The sequence below is a fragment of the Lathamus discolor genome, chromosome 5, assembly GCF_037157495.1.
Source record: "Lathamus discolor isolate bLatDis1 chromosome 5, bLatDis1.hap1, whole genome shotgun sequence".
Taxonomy (NCBI): domain Eukaryota; kingdom Metazoa; phylum Chordata; class Aves; order Psittaciformes; family Psittacidae; genus Lathamus; species Lathamus discolor.
Genome location: NC_088888.1, coordinates 8,094,412 through 8,120,174, shown reverse-complemented (window position 1 = coordinate 8,120,174; position 25,763 = coordinate 8,094,412). Strand labels below are relative to the sequence as shown.

The 25,763-nt window shown below is 38.1% G+C and overlaps 2 long non-coding RNA genes across 3 annotated transcripts; one reads left to right on the top strand and one right to left on the bottom strand.

Annotated features, from left to right (window-relative positions):
* Window positions 1–148: 148 nt before the first annotated feature.
* On the bottom strand, window positions 149–25,763 carry LOC136014260 (uncharacterized). Its single transcript, XR_010612584.1, has 3 exons — window positions 25,693–25,763; window positions 25,211–25,265; window positions 149–231 (listed from the first exon to the last, which is right to left on the bottom strand). It is a non-coding gene; the product is annotated as an uncharacterized LOC136014260 (long non-coding RNA).
* Window positions 5,369–13,738, top strand: LOC136016006 (uncharacterized). 2 transcript variants are annotated; one of them, XR_010613456.1, is made up of 4 exons: window positions 5,369–5,469; window positions 5,889–5,959; window positions 6,316–6,359; window positions 13,250–13,738. It is a non-coding gene; the product is annotated as an uncharacterized LOC136016006 (long non-coding RNA). The 2 variants fall into 2 exon arrangements; XR_010613457.1 differs by lacking the exon at window positions 6,316–6,359.

The window sequence follows — 25,763 nt, the reverse complement described above, 5'->3', positions numbered from 1 at the left end:
GTGATCAGAAAACAAGAAGAAACACAAAACAATACTCTAGTTTAATGTCATTCCCTTACTCTGCTGTTGAATAATGTTTTAACTTGCATGCTTACCTTCTGAACATTTATTTCCCAGATGTCTTAAGAAAAAAATATCCTTACTCTTTGGGTGAAGAATTTTGTAGAGAAAATGCATTTGCTCCAGTGACTCAGATTCATGAAATATGCTGTCCTTCCTCAGAATCTGGTTCTGCAAATGCACACACACATGCACATAATTTCCAGTGTACTGCTATTGCCACTGTTCTTGCTAGAACTATAACATACGCATTTATGTCTACACTTGAGGTCATGCAGAAACAAAGACCCCTCTCCCTCCCTCTGACGTGTTACTGTATGGTGACAACAGATGTGAGGCTTCTGAAATTTGTCAGACTCTGGACAAAGCAGAAATCTTGCTCTTGGCAAGTAGTCATCTTTACATATTCTCTGTTACATTTCAACAAACCTTGGCTAAACCTGCAAATTCTGTGGAATGAAATACTGCCTAAATTAGCCTCGCAGGTACAACAGATGTGTTCTTCATTTTCTGCAGTAAAAAGTATGACATGGTAGTGTGAGATGCTAAAGAGAAATAGGCTTATTTGATGACTAAACCAATTCAAATTTACATGAGATGGCTTAAATCTTTGATTCTATCAGCAAGTAAAAGTATATAGTTAATAGCCTTCTGCAAGTCATTTCTTCAACTACCTAACTCGTCCTAAGTATTTTACCTTGTTTGGTCCTATAGTGTGTATTTTTGCTGGCAACTATATGTTGCATAGGACCTCTACATGGAACTCAAAGAACTGGATGAATTTTGTCTGCTGTTCACCACACAGTAGTTTACAACAAAACTAGCCATGCCCTGTTAAATATTCATAAAAAATAAGGATTTCTGATTAACTGAAAAAATCCCCTTGTTCTCGGAAGCAGAATTTATGGTGTCAATATTCCATTCAATAATAGTTACTTCTTTAACAGTTGCATAGATAATGATAAGTAAATTGAACTTTAATCTTTCAGGTAACATTCTGTTGCTTCTGAATATTTCCCTATATTTGTTTTATGATTATTAATATGCATGATAAAACCAGAATTTCCATGAAACGTTTTTACAGTTATGAAAAAAGAGTGAAGAGTCGTGGTAACTATGTGGAAGTCATACTTTTGAGACCAAGTGAAGTAATGGCTAGGATTATAATTGGACTTCTAACAGTCATCTGGGTAATTGTTGCCAAAACCCATCTTGTAGCTATGCAAAGCATGGTAGATGGTCCTTTCTGATATCTCAAAAAGTACAGTATAACCTTCTTACCTGATGCTTTGCTAATCCTCATTCTTTATGAATCTGCACAAAAAAAATTGGCAGCGTTTTCACTTCCACTGAGCAGAGATTTAAGATTAGGGAAAAGTGCTGAGAGAACAATTCATGTATTGCTGGGGATGTCATTATTTTTAGAGTAGGATACTTAGAAGGATAAAGTACAGTATTAGATAGCTGACATGTGTGACATACGTCCTTATTTTCTGTTCTGCTTTTGTGCCTGATAAATTTCTAAGCTTGGTACAATATGTGGACAACTCTGTAGGTACTGAGAGTATACAACTTTCCACACAGAGTTCTTCATTCCTTATTGCAGAACCTGTGCATAAATTGGTCAACCAGCTTCTGGGTTCTTATAGCTTTGTGTGTTGTCGTGACATGACATGAGCTGCATAGTGCATCTGCTTAATTGTAAATTACTGTTAAAATTATTGATGAGATTCTTCTTTTTTAGTTTTACAGTGAAACTATCTGTAGACAACTGTAGTTGAAAGATGGCTCTTTGATTAGGAATCTCTTCTTGCAGTGATTTTTACTGAGAGTGACATTTTTGGATATGATTTCACCTCCCATATGGTTTTGGATATTTAAACTGGTTATGTTTAGGACTTCTAAACTCCATAGAATCATAGAATAGTTAGGGTTGGAAAGGACCTTAAGATCATCTAGTTCCAACCCCCTGCCATGGGCAGGGATGCCTCACACTAGACCATGTCTCCCAAGGCTCTGTCCAACCTGGCCTTGAACACTGCCATCTCAGGATGGAATTAATCTGGAATTCTGAGAATTTATTAGGGCTTTCATTTGAAATCAGAAAGCACAGCTGTGTACTGCTTAGGTTGAAATTACTACTCCATTTAAATTTAGGGACCCATCCCTTACTACAGGGATATGTATACCACAAAGTGATGTCAGATCAAAACTTCCATAGACCCTTTCTGGTTCACACACTTCCATAGACCCTCTGGTCCACCTGCAGCATCATTCATTTTTCACTGTATATACACACTCAGAAAATGTATCCTGGATTTCAAACACTGAATAGAATTTAAGCTTATTCAACTCCAAGCTGCATGGTTTTGTGGGAAAAAAGGTAAGGTGCTAGAAAGACAGAGTCATTTAAATGCCAGAAAATATGAGCATTGTTCTTTGCTTTAGTCAGAAGCAATTAATACTGCCTGATAAAACCCATTACCAACTGAAAACATGTATTAATTTAATATTTACCAAAAAAAAAAAAAAAGACATGATGGATGTGTACAAGAGAGTACAGTACATTCCAGCACTCCTGGATCAGATGAAACAAACGAGAACAATCCAGTTACTCTGGCACATATTGTAAGGTTATGATGCCATCAGTGAAGGTACAGAGAGTTCAACATTCGACGCTGCAGCACTGCAGTGCTAATAAGCATGTGGGCAGAAGTAACTTCGTATATAGGCATGTATTTGTCAAAAAATATATAATATAGTTTCTGAATTAGGATGGAATACCTCAGCACTAAAGGTAGACTTGAGAGTGGAAATGAAACTATTTGTGGATGCTTAACGAAATTGCTTTAAGCTAAGATACTGTATGTAAATGGTGTTTAAAAAAACAAGTATTAAATTCTCAGGAAGTCATTATATATATATATTTGTTAGTTATAGTAAGGGAACTCTGGACTGCTTGTGTTCGAACTGTTCCATAAAAGGGTAAATTGGAAGCAAGGCTGTCATAGTTTGTATCAAAATAATAAATACATTTCCTACAGATACTATATATGCAACGATCATGTGGTCACCCTTAAATACAGTTCATCATATGTCTTTTTTCAGAATAATCGTAAAATATTTGGAAGTTACACGTCAATCCATACTTGTTTCACATGTTAGGAAACTGTTTAGTTAGATTTTTGATACCAAGTTCATGGATTTAAAAGGATTTGCCTAACCAGCTCCACAAGATAAGTAGAGCAGAATGTATGAAAGTAATGTATGGTTGATCAAATCAAAATCTATGTAACATTCATCCAGACTAATTCCAAAATAGTTTCTGAATGAATCTTATTTACTGACAGGGTATATGTCTCTGTTCTTACTTTCTTCTTAAAAAGTTAGCTTATTAAATGATTAATTACTCTTCATTTTAGCAACAAGGCATACGTTCCTCTTCCATTTGGAATCTTATGGTAAGGACATGACAGTAGCAATCTCGTAAGAATGCCTACATAGCATTTGTTTGATGCTTAGACTTCTTTCCATGGCTCTGGGTAGATATATGACCTTTTCTTCCGTAATGTCTAGCACTATGGCAACTTTTTGACATTTGACAGTTGTTTTTCCTAACGTTTAAACAGACTATTTGTGTTGCAGTTTAAGTTAAACACATTCTATTTTGTTCTTGTCCTCACTGAGAAGTCAGAATAATCAATGCCTGTCTTTTTATAACATCCGTGTTGTTACTTCCTGACAATTTTGTCTTCCCTGAGCTATCTTTTCTTGAGTCTAAGCAAGCTTTTTTATCATCAGCTCCACTTTCCTAACTTTTAATCACTCTCTGTCATTCAAGGTTGTGAACTCTCTCACTTTGTTCATTCTCTTTTTGAAGTTTGATGAAAATGTTGAAGCTGGGTCCTTAACAGTATAAAATAAAGGGAAATATACTAATTGCTGATGTTACACACAATGCCCTAGTAATACCATTCAAGCCTTGCATTTGCTTTCTTGTTGCCTGTTTTGAAGTTGAGATAGTTATCCTCTATTTTCTACTGTTTCTTTACGTCTCATTATTTGTCTCTATTTAAGTGCCTGTGTATATTTTTATCAACTACATGATTGATGCCAGTCTATTTTTTCAATTTATCAAGCTCATATTATTATTCCTTTCCTGAAATATACTTAATGTTTCATTTCCCACCCTTTAAATAATTCATAAATTTGATTAGCTTATTGCCTGCTTTCAATTCTCCAATTTAAGCCTTTATTTGAATCCGAAGAATTCCTAAGTAGCATTTTAAAGGTCCAATTCAAAACTCAGTAGCCCAATGTGGCTTCAGCCATTAATGATATTTCACTATTCTAGGCTCTGCCATAAATGTGTCATGCCAGATGCACTGATTTTTTGTTGCACTTTTCCATGAAGTAGTTTAACTAATCCCTGATCTTTACATATATCTGAAGGCTGTTCAAGGTAGTTAGTAAAACTTCCTGAGGAAACAGCATGATACATGTAATCTTCTGCCAGTGTCAGATCAGCTAAAAAAGTAAGCTGAAAGCTGGATATAGGTAGAGGAACAACATGGTCTAGTAAATCTCTATTCTGCTTCTTTTGTCTAGACGCTGTTCTTTTCCTGCTCAAAGATGTGGAGGAAGACATTACAGTTGCACTGTGGTAGTGAAATCTGTCTTTTGTAGTTCTCCATTCCTCAAGCTCCTGTAGCACTGGGTTATGGAATTCTTGGGTAGCTGGGACTGAAAAGCCACCAGGAACCCAGGGTGTCTCCATTGTGAGCAGCAGTCACTCTTCCATATGTTACTGTCTGTTGTTGCTCTCCAGCACTGTTCTAGGCATAGCAAGGAGCATTCTCAGAGATTCTTACTTCTCACAGTCTTCACCCAAGAACTTCTTTAGCTGGCCACTCTGGCTCTTCGTTCTTTTTTATGAAACCCCAGCTTTATATGATGATTTTTACAAAGAGGTGGGTCTAGGGAGAGCTGGCACTTTGCATTCAGTGAGAACCTAAGAACACATTTTCCATGGTAGATGAAAAAGAGGGCAGTCCTCTATGGCCCCTTCTTGGCCTCTTTCAGACAACCCAGGAGTAAAGTAATCATGTGGGGTTTAAAGGCTAATCTTCATGCAAGCTTCCAATGGTTAATTAGTTTATCTCTGAAGAGTAATCTCGCTGACAGTGAGAACATCTTAAAACAACCTTACTTCCCAGAGAGCCTATTCATTACACCTGCTGAGCTGCCAGGAAGGGAGCACAGCTATTTCCTCCCTCATCTCTACTACAGCTTTGCTGCCAGAGGAAAGAGCTGCAGCTGCTACAAGGAGAGGCAGTAATGTTAATGGGCTTATTCTGTGAACTCAAGTGTGAGGGTCTCCTTCTGTGACTCGATTGTGAAGAAGACCAGGTCAGATCATTATGTCTTATTAGACCTGGTATGGATAATTTGCGTTAGTGCTCTCTTAGTTTTTGGGAGGAGTTTGTGGCATTTTGACTCTTCAGTACAAATTTTCTTTCCACCCCATGGTGATTGAGAGGCTTTGCTGGTTGAGTTCTCAGTGCCTTCCCCTCTTTACGGTAGTGCTTACCAATAAATTCTCTCCCTAGAGCTGCACAAGTCAATTGTTAAGCAGAGCACGCTTTGCTTTTTCATCTATTTCCTCTTCCATAAATGATTTGATTTCTTAAGGTTTTCTTATTGTTAAAACTGTGTTAAATGTGCTAGGATTTATATACCCTGCAGTATGAAGCAGCAAAACCACTAGATATTGTCTTGCCAGCTATTTTTTCTTGTTCTGTGTCTGAATCTCCAATTGCCAATTAAAGTCTGACTTGTGAAGCAGAAGACTTGAGCAAAACAATGTGCTGTGGGACTCAAGAGCAGCTGGAGGAAGGAGGTAAGCATGGCTTAGTTAAAATACACTTTGTTCAGGTGTCTTTTGTTAAACTGAAGTGACAGGTAGTTGGGCTGCTAGCATAAAAACAGGTTAGGTAGATAGGAGGAAAGAAAGGCTAGGCTAGCAATAACAGTTATTCTGGCTTTAAGCATCTTTAAAGTAAAAAAACAACAAAAACAAACAAAACAGAAAAATAACAAAGGAGTTGGTTTGTTGGGTTGGATTTGGGGTTTTGGTTTGTTTTTTTGGTTTGGTGGGTTTTGGTGGGTTGTTTTTGGTGTTGTTTTTTGTGACACCAGACATGATTCCCAGGAAATTTGAGCTTACTGGGCAAAGTTATTCTCTGTATTAAACAGGTAGAACAAAAAATTGACAAGGATTTCCCTAAAAAGGAAAAGAGGTAAAGAATTTTTAGCAGAAGCTTTGGTAAGTAATTAACAAAGGATTTGAGCAAAATGCAGTAGAAAAACTTTTCACGTAGCATCTGGGCTGGTAAGTTTTTGAAATACCATAGCTATGACTCCAAAAGTTTGAGAACACCCTTAAGGAAAAAAATGCAAAAATCGATACAGCCCTTGGAAAGAATTCTTTGGAACTTACAGCAGCATAAAGCTTAATTTTGGTTTTCTGTATTCTTACAGGTTTTGGTTATTTCCATGTAAATGTCGTAGGACTAGCAATAATACAATTTTCAAGTGAGCATAAGCTAGTTATAAACTAATTCATTTCAGTAGAATTTAGGAATCTAGCTCAATAGAAAATCCAAATCTCATCTGTTTTTAATATTTCTTCCCGTGTTAGCTTAATAATAAGCTCTAATGACAGCCTGTTTTTTGTGATTCTTTCTGCTGTCTCCCCAGTAAGAAGCTCTATCAATAACTACCTCGTATCGATTAGGAATATAATTCTTGGTATGATAGCTAGAGGTGTTGCCAAACTACTAACATCACTGGAACATTTTGAGAAGAGTATAACTCACAGATAGTAGAGAGTGTTCTTACACATCTTTCTTAGGCTGTGCAGCATTATTTTAGATTTTGAGCTTGCCATAACACCTGGTGTCATGGTTTAAACCCAGCTAGTGGTTTAAACTAGCACAGCTAGTTCTCTCACTCCCCCCCTTCTTTCCCTTCCTCTACTCCCGGAGGGATGGAGAGGAGAATCGAAAAGAATGCAACTCCCACAGGTTGAGATAAGAACAGTTTAGTAACTAAGGTATAACACAAATCACTGCTACTACCACCAATAATAATAATGATAAAGGAAATAACAAGGGAAGAGAATACAACACCTCAGCATCAGCCAACCAATAACTCGCCCAACCCCACCCGACCAAGCACCGACCGATACCTCGTCCAACCCTGCAGAGCTAGCCCTTCCCGGGTAACTCTCCGTTACATCCTGGGCCTGACATGTTGTGGTATGGAATACCTCTTTGGTCAGTCTGGGTCAGGTTCCCTGTCTCTGCTTCCTCCTGGCTTTCCCTCCTCCCTGGCAGAGCATGGGGCTCAGAAAGTCTTTGGCCAGACCAAACATTTGAGCAGCAACTAAAACCATCAGTGTTATCAGCACTATTCCCAGGCCAAAAATCAAAAACACAGCACTGCACCAGCCACCAAGGAGGAAAAAAATGACTGCTACTGCTGAACCCAGGACATATGGGAAGAGGAATATCTTTTCAGCCCTGCTTTCTGCCTAGTTTTGGAAGACTAATATTTTCCATCATGCATGTAAGTTTTCTATTAACTTTGTTGGAAAAAGTGACCTGGGCCTTTACTCAATAATGTAAGAAGTCCTTACATTAAAAGGAACTACGTAAGCCTTTTCTGTCACTTCCATATGTGCCACAGGTATACCTGTAGATCAAATTAAGTAGAAGTATTAATCAGTTAAATATTAGTAATATATTAAAGAAACATGCTTAGTAATGTCTCTACTTGATTCTGAACTAACTCAGATCTTTAAGAAAAGAAAGGAGTTAAATTTGGAGTCTTTTTATAGCTTTAGTTAGAAGCTTAAGCAGCAATGCTTTCTTGCTCTGTTTCATCTTCTAAAATGTTATTTTCAGCTATTTCTGTACTACAATGAAATATGCTTGCTGGAAACTTTACAAGAAACAAAAATTCTTCCTCTTAATATTTGCAAGAAGCAAGCATATAAAATGAATATAAACAAGTTGGAGCAAACATATCACCAGCAAGCATTTATGCCCGCTGTAGTTAGTTCACATAATCAGATCTTCAGATGCTACTGGAACAGTGAGGATTAAGTTTCTTTTAATATATTCTTTTATCATATTTTAATCTGATAACTTTATTTGAGGCCACATATTCTTCTGCAGTTGAACCTAGAAAAGAATGATACTGTTAGGACACTGATAAGTCTTAATGGCCCTGATAAGATGTACATGGGAGTCCCATCCACACCTCCTGCCCCAGGGCTCCATTTAAGCTGAGACCTGGAGCTGTTTCTTCCCTAAAATATGTTATAGAAGTGCTGGTTTCTGGGCTTGCCCCTGGATGCATCTCAGACCCATGCTCTAGAGCTTCTTTCTTTGATAGACCTGTTAGATGTCTCTAGTAGCTTTGTCTCCAGCCTCATCTCTTGCCAAGCCTTCTTTTGTTCTTGGCTGCACCTTGGCCATAGTTTACCCTCTTGCAGGGCTTGGGGCTGTCAGTAGAACTTGCTGCTACTGCCTGACTCTACACACGTGGCTCAGGTAGTCTATTCTCCATTGGTAGGGCACTGCCTTAGCTGGAGTCATCTTCCCCTCAGAAACAGCCTGTTCTTGCTGCTCCCTGACAGATAGCAATTATCTGACTGGTGCTTCAGAAAAAGTTATATTTTTATTCAGAGAAAAGATAAAAAGGTTTTGGAAAAAAGAAGCTTGTCAAATACATTCATTGAACAGGTCTGTGCCCTGATAAGTCTTCTAGGTTTCTTAATTGCAACAGAAATAAGTTCTATGGATGCAACCCAAGAGACAGTTTTTAGCAGTTAACTAACAAGTTGCACCTTTTAAAGCCATGCTGACAACTTAAGAGATGGCGACATTTAAGTTATTTCAGTTACCACCATTTTTAATCTCAGCATCTAGTCTTGGTCAAAGTAATAGAGTAAATTCTGTGAATGGATCAGTCAAAGTGCTGTTTAATTAAAAACATAATGCTTTTAAAATTTTGACCAGCTGATTTGCCTTGTGGATGTAAGTTTATTGCTTGTAACAAGAGTATTAGTATGACCTGAGCAGAAGAAACCTGAATCCTTTTTCTATGGGATGCATCTCAGAGGGAGACTCATGTCTGAATATATCTGGGCCAGAATCAGGCTATAAAGCTATTCCATAACATTATCCAGCAATGACACTGGTACGTGTTGTTGAATAAGTTTTAGTTGTAGTTCATCACTCTACAGAGTATAAGGAACAGAACTACAACAGGAACATAGGACAATTGAATCTCCCTCCCTTGTGATTGATTTTAGTTGTGTTTTGTTCTTGTCCAGTGGCTAGTGGAATTGCATTTGAGATACAAGACTTCAGTAATAAATATACAGTCTTCTGAAAACAGTTTCAATGACTAAATATGCTTGTTTGGGTTTGATTAACGGAGAAATCTGCAAACCCTACTTGAACAATATCCCATAGGACTCTAATCTACCCAGTCAGGTCTGAAGCAGACTACTTAGGAATTATTGAAAAGAACAAAACAGGAAAAAGGCTAAGAGATAAATAAATAAAGTCACAAAAAAAAAAAAAACACATCAAAAAACCCCAAACAAACAAACAAACAAAACCAAAAAACCTCACCCAAACTGTATTCACTTTATTTAGAGGCCTAAATTGACAAAGGCTTGCCTGTAAATTCAGCTTTGCCCTGTGACTTGTCCTATTGATTTCAATGAAGTGTCCCAAAACATAGAGAGCTAAGCATGTAATGTATCTTCGCAGGATCAAGACTTTCTTCAGCCTAAAATTTTGTGTTTTAGAATAACATCTGAACACTCTTAAAAAAGTTTCAGATAGATATTAAAATACTGAGTTTTAAGGGAAAACTATCAAAATCACTTCTATCATTTTTCCCTGTTTATCTTGGCGTTAAGAGACTCCAAGATGACACTTCAGTCTGGAAAACAAAGATACACTTTAAAAATCTGTTGAGGTGATCCGTGAGACCTGCTCCGAGACCTCCAGAGAAGGTAACAATTTTAGATAGCTCAACTTTTGTGCATTCAAATTTTCATCTCAGAAAAACTTTTATATCTCTCATCTACAAAGTAGTCAATCTACTACTGATAGGTCTGACATAGAAAGGAGAAATGGGTAATAATAGAATCTTAGAATATTTAGAGTTGGAAAGGGCCTTAAGATCATCTGGTTCTAAGCTCCCTGCCACAGGCAGTCCCTGCCTCACCCTAGACCATGTCCTCCAAGTCTCTGTCCAGCCTGGCCTTGTCTGTGGTTGTAAGAATTTGAGCCAGAGAAATGAAACATTTTCACTGAAATAAAACAGTAAGCAAAGGGCATATGATAACTGGCATGAGAAATAACGTTGGTTGCCCAGTACAACAGGTTGCACCACAGTTTGGATTGAGAATATTTTGTGGTTTTAGTTGATACTTGCTTATTTGCTTCATGAATCTTTGTAAGAGTTTTCGTGGGTTTAGAATTGTGTATATTTTTATTTACCGAGTTTCTAAAATCAAGTAATTTCATATTTATGTGTGTATTAGACAAGAAATACTTGTAAGAATGTAGTGGATGCCAACTGGCAAGCCCCACTTGGATATTAAACCCCTTGTTTTCAGTAGGGTAATTCAGTAAGTTGAGATTCTGTGAATAACCTGTTCTGGGCAGCAGTAGAGAGTTATTTCATTATTCCCTTCTTCCAAGATCTCAAATGCACTCACGTATCCCGGAAAAGAAAGAATAAAAGGCACGTTTCTTCCATGAACAGTATTTTCCTCTGAGAGTGTAGTCCCACTGATTTCAAATGAATTGCTCTGGTTTCAGAATGTAGTTGAATTGTGCTTATCATTTGGGATGGATAGTTCATTGAAAATGAAGCTGTTTCACATCCATTTACTGCTGCTCATAGAATATGTTGTGCTTATTAAACATTTAACCATTAATAAGTTGTATTGAAGGAATCTGGAGCAATGTAAAAGCAAAAAATTGCAAAATAACGACTGCAGTAATTTTCTTCTTTTTTATAGTCCCAGGCTTCACATCAACTGATGTGAAATAAGAAGCTCACATGGTCTTTAATCAGACAGATCGTATTTATCATTATTTTCAACTGTACTGAAAATGCTGTATTTTAATGGTTACAACTTTAATGCTTCAAAACTGGCTTAAGCACATCTTGAAACAGAAATGAGAGAAGTCTAAATTACCTTGTGTGATACATTTTTGTCGGGAATGAAGATACTTCTATCTGCCTTGCAGGTGCTTAAGTGTATGAGAACCTGAATCAAAACATTCTCTCTACCCACTAGCATTGTCTAAAATAAATTCTGTTACCAGCTGTATGTCTAGTGAAAGACTGGTTTCAAATGACTAAAGAGAAAACCAAATTATTTTACTATCAAAATGCTGAGGAAATTTGTTGCTTGAGCAATTCCTACTAACCTCACTGATGACTAAAGCAGTTTCCTTGGTTCGGCAGTAGCAGTCAGTTTTTCTCCTTCTTAGCAGCTGGTGCAGTGCTGTGGTTTTCACTTTCAGCCTGGGAACAGCGCTGATAACAGCGATGTTTTTAGTTGCTGCTCAGTAACGTTTAGTCTGACCAAGAATTTTGTGATTCTCATGCTCTGCCAGGGAGGAAGGAAAGCTGGGCGGAAGCAGAGACAGGACAGCTGACCCAAACTGACCAAAGGGGTATTCCATACCACAACACGTCATGCCCAGTATATAAACTGGGGGCAGTTACCTGGAAGTGCTAGATCACTGCTCGGTTGGGCTGGGTGTCAGTCGGCAGGTGGTGAGTGGTTGTATTCTCTTCCCTTGTTATTTCCCTTATCATTATTATTATTGGTGGTAGCAGCAGTGGTTTTGTGTTATACCTTAGTTACTAGACTGTTCTTATATCAACCTGTGGGAGTTACATTCTTTCGATTCTCCTCACCACTCCTCCGGGAGCAGGGGGAGGAAAGGGGAGGAGTGAGCGAGCGGCTGCGTGGCTCTGGGTTGCCGGCTGGGCTTAAACCATGACAAGCAGACAGTTAATTTTTTTCTTTTTCCAAATACTCTTAAACTTTTTTTTTTGTGTGTGTGTCTGAAAGAGGCAAATTAGAATCATAGAATCATAGAATCATAGAATAGTTAGGGTTAGAAAGGACCTTAAGATCATCAAGTTCCAACCCCCCTGCCATGGGCAGGGACACCTCACTCTAAACCATGTCACCCAAGGCTCTGTTCAACCTGGCCTGGAACACCGCCAGGGATGGAGCATTCATAATTTCCTTGGGCAACCCATTCCAGTGCCTCACCACCCTCACAGTAAAGAACTTCCTCCTTATATCCAATCAAAACTTCCCCTGTTTAAGTTTTAACCCATTACCGCTTGTCCTGTTACTACAAGAGATCAAAGGAAGGGAAGTTCATCAACATAGTGGATTTCCTTCAGTGTGCAGCAAAAATATTAGGGGGCAGAATGTCACAGTTTTTAGAGCAAGGTAGACCTCACAAAGAGGCGTCTTACAAAACCCTACTATTTCTGTAAAGACTTGGCACTTAAGTAATGTCCCTTCTTGAGCACAGATGAAAAATAAATATTTTACAAATGTCCAGACTTATTGGACAAACAATTCAATAGATATGATCACATTTCAGTAATGCATGTGAATGCAGTTTTAAGTAGCTCATATTTTGCCCATTTCTATTCCCTTGATAGCTTAAACAGATATTACTTTGGCTAGCCAAGGGTGGTCACTGTGAGTCAATGACATCTGATCTGTTGGTCTTTCGTGACACTTGATAGCAGAATCTGTATGCTGTCCCAGGGCCAGCACTGAATATATTGGTGGATAAAGAAGAAAGTGTACATGAGTTTTCTTTACCAAGATTAATGGAAGTATAAATATGGAAGTATCTTTGGTCTATAGTTCAAAGGAAAGTACCAAAGTAAAACATGTTTGAAGAGGAAGATACAGGATGACGTGAAGGATTAATGCAAAAGACTTGCATGTACTTGCTTAGGGTTTCTCATTAACAGTCTTTTAATTCAGCCATCTCTAAAGATAAAGGCTATCTTTTCAGATGTTTCATCTGCATCTTCTCTGCTTTTCCAGCTACCTCTGATGGGCTACCTGGTTGATGATTACAGATCCATTGCTCACTGTTGATCTTGTTTTCCTGAGGGATGACTCTTTACCAGACTACTATCACTTCAGCTGAAGACTTTCTCTGAATTTGCTTTTCTAAAGAAGATAGCAAGAGCATGGCTGAGGTTAATCTTGGATGTTTATGAGCCTTCCTGGGGTTAGTGTGTACCAAAATATTAGAAAAAGATCTTAACAGAGGATAAGAAGTAGTAGAGAAGGACAAATGTAGAACAAAGGCACAAGCAATCATAAAGCGATATATATTTGTCAGACTTCCTTGCTAACTTACTTTAAATAAATCTCCCATATTACATCTCAAAGGGCTCCATTACATTCTATACTTTATCACTACTCCCAATTACATCTTGAATGAAATGGCTTTTTTGTGGGTTAATGGTGATCAGCAATTAATGGTTACTTCACCAATTAATGGTTACTCTCCATCTCTCAATTCCTTCCCCCTCTTTTCTCTTCCTTGAAACCAACTGTGAAATACATCCTTGTGCTCACCAGAAATAGATATGAATGAGAATAGCTTGTTATTGCAGTGTCAATATTCTAGGCCAAGACAGGTGATATGAGACACTTTGACATGAGAGAGGATTATTCTGCCACTTTGCAAATACTTTGATAACAGAGAACAGCCAGAAGTAAAATGCAAATTTGTGACTGTAGATATTAAGGTGAATGAGAATCTATACTGCTAGCAGCCAGTGAAAGGAACTTTGTGTACTATACACACTGCATTTCTGTTCAGGCTCAGGTTAGATTTTTGTCGGTGATTTGCTGAGTCACCTGCAGAAATTAATGACTAAAATAATTTCAAGTGATAAATATGCTAGGGAAAGTGTGGTCTCCTTTGGGGACTTCCTGCAATCAGTCAGAAAGACAGCAATTTGGCCAGTTATGCACCTTACTCTAATATTGACTAATGTTGTAGTCTGAGGGGAGGATCTAAGGTTCTCAATCTGCTTCCTAGCTGGAAGTGTCTGCAGGATGGATATCTATACTTCACTTAATGGGAGCCTCACCAGACAAGCTAGACTCTGTAGTCTATAGACCTGATAACCATTTCCTACCTGATGGTGACTCCCTTGAAATAACAACATGGTACACAAAAGTAGAAACAACAGGATTAAATTTGCTTATTATGAAATCTTGTGACAAAAATCTGGAAACCACGTGTAAATCCTGTGTGATAACCATCATAATGATGCACTGAAAAATCATTTGGCTGCCTCTTTCTATTAGCTTTTTCTGCCTCCCCTTGGGAGCATCACACCTGTGGGATACCACACTTTTGAAATCTAGGATTTTTATTAATGTAAGTGAAATTATTGCTTATATTCCCTCTTTCTTTTGTTATCTTTAAGATCATTATTGTAAAGCAAAATTCTCCCACTAATGTGTAGAGCACATCATATCCTTGATTGATTTACTAGTGTAAGTAATAGCTGCTGAACTCCGTCTAGAGCACTATAGTCAGAGACTGGGTCTCCATAGAAGCTTTAAAAAGCACGCCAGCTGTCACAAGCACTTCTAAAATGCAGTAGAGAAAAATCTTTACAAATCTGGGCTGTCCTCAAAACCTTTGAGAAACAAATCTCAGTCTTTACAAACCTGAGAACAGGTTGTTCTGTTTCTTACCCTTTTTTCTTCCTTATTTTTGTACAAAGAGATCTTAATACTTGACAAGAGCTCATATAGAGGTATTGGTAATAGAAGCAAATAAGCATCGAGATGGTCATTGTAGCTGTCAGAACATAGAAGAAGTCTAACAATGGGTTGACATGCACAATATCAAAAATAGCGTAGGGAGAAATTGAAGTGATCCTTGTCATACATAATTTGCATGACTTTCTTTTTTTCTGTATTGAGAAAATTTTGCCAGAAGATCGAAAATCCTAAGTTTCCCCTATTACAAAAACCACAGGCAACCCTCCGGTGATCCAAGTCTCTAAAATAGGTATAATTATTGATAATTAAAATAATTTGCTAGCAATCTGCCTGACAATTTATATCAGTCAGCAATTGATTACTTCATAAATAAACCTGTTGTAGTTGCTTTATTTTTTTCTCCTTTTTGTGTACCATTCTGAAATAATTAGAAATTATAAATTAAAGCAAAATGTCATCATAAATATTAAAGTAAAACCATTTCAAAGCTCAACAATATCATGTCACCAACTTGAATGGAAAAAATATTTCTTTAATAACAAACTCCCACCAGAAATCTGGAAATATCCTAATCTTAATTCTTACTCATCTCTCGCTGTCCAATATTAATTTCCATTTATGTTTGCTTCTATACTTGAATGCTGGTACTGCATTTTAATAAATTCCAACCCTTTTCTATGTCTTTAAAAATGTATTTCTTATGTGCTAGCATCACAGTCTTTCTGTAAACATAATTTTTCAATGTGACTTTTCAGCTTCATTAATTTTACATGAAGAAATCAAACCATAAAAGCATTCTTTTTAATGATACCACAAGACATGAAATATACCTTGTAAAGTAAGACAAGACTCAGGTAGTCATCTTAATGAGTTGTTGTTTCCTAAGTGGGGTAGTAAAAGGTGAGGTGACATTTCAAAGAAACTATAGACGGTTGATTTTAACCTCACTGATCTAAAGATTCATTAGGAACTCAATATTCTGAATTCAGTGTGATCTATCACTTCTAGGATTTTGTACTTCAGAGTCTTGCATGAGAACTGATACCTTATTATGCTCTTGTCACGTTGAGACTTGATCCTTGCTAATTTGGTGTTTATAAATGGAATGTTGAATTGCAAACTTTCTGTAGAAATCTGAACTGAAAGCATGGTAAACAATCTCCAAGACAACTGCAAGCCCATGTTACTTCAACTTTTAACTGAATTCCAAATGATTTTGATATATTTTTGAAGGTAGACAATTGTCAAAAAAATGTGGAAACTTACAGCTGCCACGGCAGTTGCTACCTGTGGCAATTCATGTTTTAATATACAGAGTTGTAGTGTCTAATGAAGTAAAGAATAATGAGACATATTACTGTCCTCTGCTATTGCAGAGGTACTTCAGGAAACATATTTTGTTCTAACTTTGAATGCCTGTGTCAAAAGATGATCATCCAAATGCAAAGAACATTGCAATGACGTCTCTGACAGGAAGAGCAGGGTAAAAATGTGTGTATGTATATTCATTTATTGCTGTTTCTCAGAATATTCTCCAACATCAAGCAACCTGTGATCATCAAGTTCCTGAGCAAGAAGTCGTATTTCTTATTTAATGGCTATGTAGCGAAGATTTTACATAGGTCTATGCAAATACGAAGACATATAAGAAAGTGTGAAGTGGGATTTAAAAGCTTGGCACCTTTCTGTTTGTACAAACACTTTGAAGCCACAGCTGTGAGCATCTAAATGTGAGACAACTTCTTTAATGGTCTAATTAATGACAGAGGGGAATGGGGCAATTACAAAAGTAGAATTCTAATTTAGACAGTCACAGTTTTTTTGCCAGGTTCTCTATCAAGGTGGTTATTTTCCCCTTTTTCAGTGAAACAGAATCAATCCTCAACCCAAGAGATTATACTGAGGCAGGTGCTAGCAGATTTATACCACCTGTCTCCATAATTTCTCTGAAGCAACCTCATCGTGTGTACCACCTGAGGAGCTGTTTCAAAATGTCTTCAACTTATATATTGCTATTTGCCCTAATGGAATATAAAGCATTTTACAAATTACATCACTTTCTTTGCCACTGAATTACAGCTGTCTCTGGAGATGTACAACAGGCTTTTTGGCAGTAGGTAGGAGAACTTGGGCAAAAAGTAAGGGAAATGTTCAGTCTGCAGGAAGAAAAGCAGAATACACACTAAGATGTGAATTTGGCCACAGCATTTGGAGTGAAGTACTACTATGAAAAATGCTTATGAAGAATAGCACTTGTTTGCAAGTACTTTCCAGATATATCACAGCAGAAAACACAAATGTGCTTTCTTGTCAGTCAGGTTTTAGTGCAAGAGAAGATACTAGAGTCATGCTTCATCACCTTGCTGGCTTGAGTAAAATCCTGATAAGAGATGGTGAAGTTTGATTTTTTTCTTATTAAAAAAATCCCAACCCAAAATTATACTTTATAATGAAATATGCAACCTAAAATTGATTGAGTTTGTATATGTGTGAAATACATTTTTATTATTCTCACTTTTGGTTGATCAAAAAGTGGGCAAAGTTGGGCAAAGAAGAGATTCAGAGCGGCCCTGCAGAGAAGGACTTGGGGGTGCTGGTCGATGAGAAAATGAACATGAGCCGGCAGTGTGCGCTCGCAGCCCAGAAAGCCAACCGTATCCTGGGCTGCATCAAAAGGAGTGTGACCAGCAGGTCGAAGGAGGTGATCCTGTCCCTCTACTCTGCTCTTGTGAGACCTCACCTGGAGCATTGTGTGCAGTTCTAGTGTCCTCAACACAAAAAGGACATGGAACTGTTGGAACAAGTCCAGAGGAGGGCCACGAGGATGATCAGGGGACTGGAGCACCTCCCGTATGAAGACAGGCTGAGGAAGTTGGGGCTGTTCAGCCTGGAGAAGAGAAGGCTGCGTGGGGACCTAATAGCAGCCTTCCAGTACCTGAAGGGGGCCTATAGGGATGCTGGGGAGGGACTCTTCGTCAGGGACTGTAGTGACAGGACAAGGGGTAACGGTTTAAAACTTACACAGGGGAAGATTAGACTGGGTATAAGGAGGAAGTTCTTTACTGTTAGGGTGGTGAGACACTGGAATGGGTTGCCCAGGGAGGTTGTGAGTGCTCCATCCCCGGCGGTGTTCAAGGCCAGGTTGGATGAAGCCTTGTGTGGGATGGTTTAGTGTGAGGTGTCCCTGCCCATGTCAGGGGGGTTGGAACTAGATGATCTTGAGGTCCTTTCCAACCCTAACTATTCTATGATTCTATAAAAATCTTTGAGAAAAATCTTTGAGTATTTTTGATACCAGTAAAAAAATGTGGACCCTAAATGAGACTGGTTGTCTATTTGGTTGAAAACATATTTGTAGTGGAGAAAATGTAATGCTGTACTCTTGAAAGTGGTCAGAGAATATTTTTAGAGCTTTTAGCCACAGCACAATTGTGTAAAGTTTAATTGATAGTTGATTCTAAAAGTTCTGTAATGACTCAGAATAAAAAACTTACTCCAAAGTCACTGTGGTCTCATAATTCGTCCACTACATATGTTACACTGCTTCATATTACTAACCTGTTTAAAATTACTTGAATAAAACTATTTTGTGATACAAGCTTCTTGCTTTTTTTTTTTTTTTTTTTTTTTTTTTACATTTCTACTTTTTCAGGTGAAGTTAGGATAAAAGAAATAAAAGTCAACATTTTGGGCAGAATTGATAGCTACACATTTGATGCCTCCTGTTGTATTCCTTGGCAGACTACAGTTTGCTGTAGGATCTAAACAACACAGATAGGAATTGTTTTTAAGTAGATTTAGGCTTCCATCCATTTTCCACCAAATTTTGACTGCATTTGGGTACTTAACTCTGTATCTATCATGGCAGCTTCCTACTCGTTCCTCACTTCTGTAGACAGGTAGCACAAGCACTACAAAGCTCTCGCCTACTACTGCTTTTCCATGGTGTAAACTAAAGGAGGAAAAGAGTAGATCAGTTTGTACAGAACAAATGCATTTGCGGTAGACTGGTAAATTACCATTTTTCTTGTCCCTGACAGAGGAAGAGAGCTTTTTAAAATGGTATGATGCAAATCTGACACCAGGGTTCAGTTCCTCTTTAGGTATTGAAAACAGTGTCCAAAAATCCCAGCCATACCAGTTTGTATCACTTGAGTTCCCCTGAATATTTTTCCATTCGCCATCATTAAGTTTCTAAGAAGTTAGATAGTAAGGAAATCTTCTACAAATACTGAAAAATAAGAACTTTATGCATAAAAAAAACTTGAGAATCAATTTACATATACAGTCCCACTGAGCAATGTGTCATTATTGAATTCTCATAAAGATACATGCTGAGCTATTTACAGGATAAACTAAAGTAATTAGCTGGATCTGTTGTAATTAGGAGTCAGTCAGTATGTCATCTGAGATAATTATGTTGCAATACAGATAATTTTCTTGAATAGCAGATATTGCATGGGATTATTTATCTGCTAGTATAATGCTGCTTCTCCACATAAACATTTCCATGATGACTAGGAAGCTAAGATATTGCAATGATTGAGAAAAACTTTAACAAATTGAGTTAATTTTAACATTGTTTCTATTATTCATATGACTGTAATAATTCTACCTTTGTTTTATGTTTTTTCATGGTTTTGTTACAGAAAAGTAGTCTCTGAAGAAGGAGAATCAAAATTTATCTCCTGGTACAATTCCACTTAAGTCAGCAGAGGTACTGCAAGCTTGACTGTCTGGAAATCTCTTCTTCCAGGTTTGTAATTCTACTTATACTTCATTTATGGTAGGACTAGGGGAAATTAGTAAGGAAATAGCCGTTGGAAAATGCAAATTGTTTACACAGAAATAAACACATAAAAGAATACATTGGTTCTTATTGGAGGATTTAATTCAGTTTTTGCATGTAGTCTGACTTGATTAGAGCTCTTTTCTACTAACACATTTATTTGAATAAAAATCAGCTAAGTGATTGTCAACCCTTTTGTTTCAAAATTTCTAGCTTAGCACTCAGGCCGAGGCCAGTACTAAGGCTGGGTTTAGGACAGAGGTAAGCACTTGAGCTGCAGTGGGAGTGAGGCTAGAAGGGGGTTGCATGAGTACAGTGTGGGCTGGAAAAAGAATCATCCCCTAAGAAGTTTCTTATCCTTGGGTCCCTTGTGATCCTCAACTCAGGCTCAGCCTACTAATGAAGTTTATGCAGAAATAGTTCTGCTTTTGTTTACTTGGGCTGTCATGCATCTGGCTGATGGTGGCAGTTTAGTTTGGAATGTGATTTATTTTCATGGAGGCTCTCTCTGGCTATTCTGAATTAAGAGTTCCTGGTTCCAAGGCTGAAGGGCTCTGTTTTCCTGGCAGTACTCAATGTGTTAAATTAAATGTCTCTGGGTCAGCTTCCAGCTGGTGAAGGCAGACACCTGTGGTAGATTTCAGCATTTAAAAATAAAATACCTACTGCAGCAGCAGGGTGCCACAGAGCAGCTGAATTTGATGTCTGTGTCTGTGGCAAAAATAATACACTTCTACTGGGTAATACAAGATTATAGACTTAAGGTCTGGACTAGAAACTGCCCAGGTCTACTGTTCATACATGGTGAGTTTATTGAGCACCAAGCTAAAAATTAAGAACCCTTGTGAGCTTCTGGATGTTTGGTAGTGAGGTCTGTGATCAGGTGGTTTGAAAAGTTGACAGCAATCAGAGCCTCTTGTTTCAATAGTGAAGCAATGGCCAGTGTATGCTGACACATCATGGTTCTGAACTGGCCTCCAGTTAGGAAAATGTGAGTCTTCGTGCCACCTCCCATATCCCAGATAGGTAGTGTAACTATCAGGCTGTGACTGGGCACAAACAAGCAAGGACAGAAGAGCCAAAAGGCCATAGAATCCAGACAAGAGGTACATCTCTACCCTTAGGACAGGGCTTTGAACAGGAAAGATAAACATTTTTGTGATTTCATTTATGTCTATGTATTTTTATACAGTTTCAGTATCATTTTAAATGTTTTTTCCCTATACCTTGGATATTTTGGCACTTCTCTATGACAACTTTGAATCCAAAGCCATGCAAGTTTTGGGTCCTGAAGGCTTCTCTGTTAGGCTCTTGTGAAAAAAAGTGAGAAACCTCCATTTGGTTAGTTATGGCTTGAGAAAAAAATAATTATACAGTGCTGCTTTGGGGAAATTAGTAGTTAGGTGTGTTTCTGCAAAAGACTGAATTGCCAAAAAGCTTAGAAACAGAGTAAGCTGCTGCTGAACATTACCTAAACCTTACAATGTGCCTTCTGAGTATGGCACTGCCAGTGATACCGGGTTGGTTTTCAGCAAGGAGGATACTAACTATCAAAGGTCGAAAGCTGACTGAAGGACTGCATGCTACACAAAGTACACCAGCATTAGCATTTCTGTAGTCATATCTGATGGTAGACACCTGATGCCCATTGCCAAGCTAGAGGACCAAGGCCAACCATGATGCAGCCTTGAGGGTAGCATTATAGGAAGGCTATGTAAAGCACAGATAGGTTAAACTGTTCTAAAGCTATTACGTTATTTTAGTTAAACCTGCTCACTTTGTCTGCATCTTCAATAGTAATGCCAGTTGTAGAATAATGATTTTTAGTATGGACATTAATGGGTAACTCAAACTTGAAAAATTCTATGCAACTGACCAAGCTCTAAGAAACAATATTTATGATAGTAGTGACTGATGAGCTCAGCCAGGAGTAGTAGAGCATTAATAAGGATGCTAATTATCTAATATAAAGGTGATCCTGCCTCTGAATAGAAGTCTTTTCTAGGAATAAAATGCTTTAAAAAGTCTTTTCTAGTAATGCAAAGGCATGTAAGGTGGGGAATTTCTTCTGTGTCTTCTAGAATGGGAATTTTGCAAGAAGATGTTAATGTACACAAAGGCATGTATCCCATGGGCCTGCTTTTAGCTCTTAAACACATTGTTGTGAGAGCATGGGGAAACAAAATTGCATTCAAAGACTCCAGTAAGTTATAAATCCCACAGTATTATACTGTTTAGCTAATTTACTTTATGAATAAGCTGCTATCAGTTTGGTTTAAAAAAACCTTAGCATAGTATTTTGAAAACAACAAAAAAAAAAAAAAAAAAAAAAAGTGGGAAGCCTATATAGAACTTATTGGTAGGCCTTACAGATGGTTTCCAGTTATTCAGCTATATCCTGTCACCCTGACAGGAATGTTTTTTATGTTAGCCTTGATTTTCCTTTATGCATTCAATGTGAACGTCCAGTAAAATCACAGCCTACTGGAGAGTGGACTAACCTTTATCACATCATCTTTGATTAAGTGGACTTTGAGGGAATTTACCAATGACCTTGTTTTGACTTCTTTTGGGCTCAGTTTGTGACAAAATAAATTCATACTTGTTTAGGATTCCCACTAAGAACTGCACCACATACTGTTATTGTTTTCTTTCCATTACATCTGAATGTGGTGCTTGATACTGATTAATTGCCTCTCCTTTCTGTTTGCCAGGTGCATTTGCCAGGTCTCATCTCTGATAACAGACACCACTATCTGTCTTTATATATATTTTTATATTACTGAATTAACTGTTTGTGCTCTAAATCCCACACAGCCCGAATGATGACTCAGAATTTAACTGAGCCTGTGCTGTGCATGTGTCTGAGGGGCTGGGGATATGGCTGTGAAGGCTTATTAAAGTTGTTTGCTCTGCCACTTCTCGTCCCACAGCAGTGGGATTAACTTAATGAGATGCAGGCATAAATACTGCATTGATACAGGCAGTATAAGGGTCAAACTTATGAAATCTGGTGCAACTGTAGCTGCTTTTAGATAATTCACACCACAAACATTCACAGTGCATGCTTGCTGTTTTTGCTTCCACCTGCTTCCCTCAGCATTAATGCTCAGAGCTAGAAAGTGGGTCTGAAATGGGTTTGTGACAACTTTTACTCTTTCTGAAAAAACGAAATAATATCAACTGAAAATATTGATAAAATATTTACTATTTAGTTTTATTTACTGCGTAACCTTCAATACTCTAAGTCTGAAGCCTATGCATAAAATACCAATGAATCTTCAAATACATTATCAGAATGCCAAGACCTTTATTTCACATTTTCCTTCTCGTTAGCACACAAACAGGAACCTGGTAATAATCTACCTTTATTAAAAAAAAAAAGAAAGAAGTCTTTGATTACAGGTTGCAATGGACACACATGAAACAACCTGTATTCTACAAGTCCTATCTGTTGCATGTCCTGATGAAGTTTTCCCCTCTATTTTCTACTTTTCTTTGTTTAAGCGAATGTTACTGTCCTGGGTTCAGCAGTAGCAGTTATTTTTCTCCTTCTTAGTAGCTGGTGCAGCGCTGTGTTTTGACTTTTAGCCTGGGAACAGCACTGATAACACAAATGTTTTAGTCTGACCAAGGACTTTCTGAGCCTCATGCTCTGCCAGGGAGGAAGGAAAGCCAGGAGGAAGGAGAGACAGGACACCTGACCCAAACTGACCAAAGAGGTATTCCATAACACAGGATGTCATGCCCAGGATGTAACGGGGAGTTACCCGGAAGGGCAAGGGCACTGCAGGGTTGGACTAGGTATCGGTCGGTGCTTGGTCGGGTGGGGTTGGGAGAGTTATCAGTCGGCTGGTGGTGAGGTGTTGTATTCTCTGCCCTTGTTATTTCCCTTATTATTATTATTGGTGGTAGCAGCAGTGATTTGTGTTATACCTTAGTTACTAAACTGTTCTTATATCAACCCGTGGGATTTGCTTTCTTTTTGATTCTCCTCTCCATCCCTCCGGGTGTAGGGGGAGGGCAAGAAGGGGGGGAGTGAGAGAGCGACTTTGTGATTTATGGCTGACTTTGTTTAAAACACATCAGTTATGTACCTTATTGTTGAATTCAATCACTATAAAAGATACAAATAACCCCACCCCCCCACCCCTTTGTGCGGTTTCATTTACAATGACACTGGGACCAATTTCTCTATTAATTGATGACTCTCAATCTGTTGATCATACATATTCTGTCCTGAAAAGTGTAATTAGGAATACCCTCGTTATTGTTTTAACAACTTCTAGGCAAATCTAGCCCATATACAGAGAAGTAGGTTTCAGTGGGTATTTGTAAAGATGATGTCTGGAAATCAGCCTGGAATCTGAAAGCCATCATTCAGTCTTCCAGGCTCAGGAACCATAGATTTTGCCATGGGAGCTTAAAATAGCATCTTGCTACTTCGATAGTCACCTCTTCAAACTTCTGTAAGATCTGTATGTCTAATTCATTTAGCCTGTTCAGAAACCCTCAGGCTCTAATAATTGTATTAATGATTTGGGAACCAAAATAACTTTCTCCCAGATGCATTGTCTATTCAGTGCTAACAGAAATAACATTTAATATCTTCAGTCAAGTCAGCTGGGGCATGATAAAAATCATTACAAAGATGCACTTGATGAATAAGCAGCTGTTTGTTTTGGGTTTTTTTTGGTAGGCTCCTGTCACTGGAATTATTCATTGAAAATAATTGTAGAGGTGGTTCTGTGATATTTTCACTGAGTAAGGGACAAAGATAAACCTATTTTATCAAGCTTTCTAGGAACAGGAGTCATGGCCTGTGGCCAGTGGCCAGGTCAGATCTGAGTTGTTTTCTTGCTTCTTCTAGGAGAACTGAGAAAGTTTTTGAAATCTCATCTGGTTAAAAAAGTAGGCGATAACAGTTTCATCACTGTGTCGCCTGTGGTTGCAGTATTTACCCCTGCATACCCCAAGGCTTATTATAAACCTTTCTTCACTTTCCACACTGTATTCTGCCTGAGAAAAAATGAGAATGGAATTAACCCCATTCTGAGACTGATAAAAATCTTGATGTCTTCTTTTACCTCTCTTTCCAACCCTGTGTGCCTTTCTATTGACATACATAATAAACTTCCAAAGTTCTGTAGATGCTTTGGGAGCTGTCAGATACAAGGAGAAGACAATGGAGAGGAAGGGGGTGGTTGTGTCCTGTTGCTAATGTTGGAAATGCCAGCTTTTCATCAGAACAGGGAAATACAGGAAGAGGGTGGGTTGTCACACTTAAATTTGTTGGATGTTTGTCAAAAGGTAAATACCAAAAACTACTGCATTAGCCAAACCGCCACAAAGATTCAGACAAACAGAACTTTCAGAAATGTCACAGGAATGCATTATTCAAAGCATAAGCAGATGCCTTGTGCCCTATTGTCTTTTATGGGCCTAAGTTGAATAACATGTACCATGGTGCAGAGTAGACAGGGAGTCCCACGTGGCTCTGTCAGGAAGGGACTTGGCCTGTAATGAGAGTTATGGCATTAGTTTACCTGAATGCATGCCCCCGTGGGGTATAGTTAAGATGTTTCTTAAGAGAGCTAAGTCATATGCTTTAGGGTGGAACTTTTGGAGGTCTGGTTTGTATTTTTTCCTGGAAAGCTGAAGATCTCCAGCAAGCCCCACTCTTGATTTAAGGTTGGCATCATTTCTCATCAAAAATGAAAGTATGTGCTGTGTCATTAGGACTTGGGTATCTCTAGAAGCTATGCAAATATATTCTTCAACTACATATCCCCAAACAAGGGGGAACCTCTGGTATCAAACCAGGCTTTGCAGCTGCTTTCTTTGAGTGTCTGAAACAAAAGTCTGGGCACCAACATTTACATTTGATTTACACAAATTAGAATTATGTCTCGGATCTTAGCTAGTTGCCAGCAGGGTAACTTACCTGGAGTCTGACAGGGTGAGATTTGAATTAGCTGAACTTCTGAATCTTCCTGATGTTTCTCAATTGCTGTT